A 3,451-nucleotide genomic window follows, 5' to 3' on the forward strand; every position below is an offset into this window, starting at 1 on the left:
GACAGATAGGCTGATGACCACTCGATAATCAAGTTGTCAGATGACATTCTTCGTATAGATTAGGTTAATCTATGTCTTGTATTATTGTCGACAGAGGAATGCAAGTTTAAAATTCCAGGAGTTCTTGTCTTTACTAGCACTTTTCTATCACTTATCTCTACTGATTTTTTTTTAATATTTCCTGTCTATGTCTGTCGCTCTCTCTATCAGATTTCGTAACATGTTCTAATGTCCTCCCAGCTTCTTCCTCAATGTCCTGTTTCCATTGAGTATGGTCACATCCCTTGAGAATCCAGCCACATGTTCCATCTATCTACACAGATACATCTCACTGACGCCAGGGCTAAGTAGGCACAGAAATAAAATGAAATTGATTGTCCGAGTAACAAAAGCTATTTACATCGAAAAAGTTTAGCGTGTGCTCGCGTTAACAAAACTACAAGACACGTGAGCCAATGAAAAACAAAAAACATGCGATTACAGACTGATTTCAGTTTGCTTAAACGTATGTTTGTTAGGACTGGAATATGTTATCCTTACTGGCAATTAAAGCTTACCCCAAAGTCTCATTATTTCACACTTAATAAATACAGTCTAAATACGTGAATTGTATAAACCTTCTAGCTGTAACAGAACAGTTAGGACTATCTTTTCCCTGCCCTTCTCCGTGGCTCAGGCGGTAAGTCTGAATTCTTATAACGCTAAAATTCGGGGTTTTCGATACCGTCGTAGGCAGAGCACAGACAGTCCATTGCGTGGCTTTGTGCTTACCAGGAAACAAAGGAAAATCAAAAGAAACAAACAAAGGAAAATGAAAAACAGCAAACAAAGAAACAGGTATTGTCTCTAGGGGAAACTGGATACATAAAAATTACACTCAGCGTAGAAAGACGACACGGAGAACAAACTCATATTTCAGGTCTTAGGCCTAATTAAGTTTTGTTTTGCTCAGGCTAAACGAATATGTACATAATAAGAAAGGGAATTATATGTGCTTAAATACCTGCATAAATTAAAAGTCTTTTTGCGAAACATTACGAACATGTTAGGGTTAGCATGACCGTTTCCACAAAGGAAAGTTTCTGAAGAAACTCATCTTCGTGCTTCTGGAAACAATAGACACTGTTCTACATCTGTTATGAGAGTGGACACTTTCAAATTCTTCGTGCTTCTGGGAAACAATGGACACTGTTCTACATCTGTTATGAGAGTGGACACTTTCAAATTCTTCGTGCTTCTGGAAACAATAGATACTGTTCTACATCTGTTATGAGAGTGGACACTTTCAAATTCTTCGTGCTTCTGGAAACAATAGATACGTGTCCATTGTTTCCAGAAGCACGAAGAGTTTGAAAGTGTCCATTGTCTCCCAGAAGCACGAAGAGTTTGAAAGTGTCCACTCTCATAACAGATGTAGAACAATCTTACGTTAAAGAAACTCACTAACATATTTAGTTATTTCTTGGAAAATATTCAGTGTATCTTCGATTTTTTTTGTGCGTTGAAAGATTTCATTTTAAATAAAATTTTAATTTTTTAAAAATTATTTCGATCACTGATCATTATAAAGTTTAACTAGGTACTGATAAGGGATCGTGCAGGAAAGGAAACCATTTTGATCATTATCACTGAGCACATTTTTAAAAAGTTTAATTGAAATATTTTTCTTTCATTAGCGCTACATATATTACATTAAAAACTGACGCAATTATCTGCTGTGCGTGGAAACTCAGAATTAGGTTGCAGTGTTGAGCTGATTTTTAACTAACATCATTTCGAACAATATGTCACATCCAAACCCCCAAACTACTAGGAGTTCCCGGATGTAATCAAAGAGGAACGATAAAAACCATAAAAAAATTTCTAAAGATAAACTTACCTATATATAGAGAGAGAAAGTAATAAGTACTGTAATATCTCAGTAATATATTAACGCCCCTAGGGTACTTTTGAACTTGGCTATTCTTCCTTGACCGTACTGCCTGCTCCCTCTAACGGCAGCATATGCCATTATGATCTAACCAGTTATAACATTATCAGAAAACGAAAAGAACGTTAATACGTGTCACTTGGTTTTCCTGTCTTTTATTTATAGCATTTTTATGCTTATATCTCACATTAACATAGAAAGTTAAACCTAATACACCAAGAGAACGAAATCAAAAACATAATGGAAGCCCATGAAGTCAAATATACGAACACATTTCCCGTAAGGACGTAATATATAAGTATTGAAACGTTTCAATAAAACAGGTCCAAGCACATTATGTTATACGTATATATATATATAAATCCTCGAAAAAAGAGGAAGCAATGTTAAAATATTGAAACATCTCGCAAACAAAGTTGTATTTCAGCTGTAGTATTTATGTACAAGTTTTCTATTAAATCTTGAGCTTTATAGATTATTGTCTATGTCATACGACTAGAACGAAAACCTTCTTTAACTTTAGAATTTCTATTTGCATAATTACCCCCCCCCCCCGAAAAAAAAGCATCTTTCAATCATGGTACACGTACTTATCTGTATATCTATTACCAAAAGTCACGAAAATGGAACCAGCTTCATCCAAGACATCAGTAGAGAAGAGAGCCGGAGCATTTATGATGTTTTTTTGTTAACGATACATTTGAAAACTCTTGTTTTTTGGAAGGTTTACGTTATGATCCATTAGGTGAGAGTGGGATACAGCAAAGAGACGATGAGTAAGGAATTTGGATCTCTACTTTACAGTCATTAGGAACATTAGATTTTAAAAGGCACTGCTGGATCTCATTAAGCTTGAACGTACCATGAAAGGAAAAGAAGGTTAACTCTAACGCGTTTCTGTCCTGCGTTATACGATGAAACCGTGGAACTGCGTTGTTTCATTACTGGGACGCGTTTCGTGCGTGCTGTTAACAAGTACGTGCACTTTAGAAACAAAGGACGTGTTCTGCAAGATTTGTGTCCAAGGTCCAACACTGTGAAACTGAAGATTTAATCAAAGTAAAAAGGGTAGGAAAAGGTAGCTTTTTGTTGAAAGAAGATTAATAAAGGCAAAGAAAACTACAGTGCGCACTTTAGTAACGATAATGAAAACTACAGCGCGCACTTAAGTAACGATAAAGAAAACTACAGCGCGCACTTTAGTAACGATAAAGAAAACTACAGCGCGCACTTTAGTAACGATAAAGAAAACTACAGCGCGCACTTTAGTAACGATAAAGAAAACCACAGCGCGCACTTTAGTAACGATAAAGAAAACTACAGCGCACACTTTAGTAACGATAAAGAAAACTACAGCACGCACTTTAGTAACGATAAAGAAAAACTACAGCGCGCACTTTAGTAACGATAAAGAAAACTACAGTGCGCACTTTTACCGTATCTAAGCTTGAGTTTCCGACAAATCAGATTACCGTTCCTGCAAACGGCCTCTGAATTTATCAAGATAAAGTTATTCCTGGT

The sequence above is a fragment of the Limulus polyphemus genome, unplaced genomic scaffold, assembly GCF_000517525.1.
Source record: "Limulus polyphemus unplaced genomic scaffold, Limulus_polyphemus-2.1.2 Scaffold2393, whole genome shotgun sequence".
Lineage (NCBI taxonomy): Eukaryota > Metazoa > Arthropoda > Merostomata > Xiphosura > Limulidae > Limulus > Limulus polyphemus.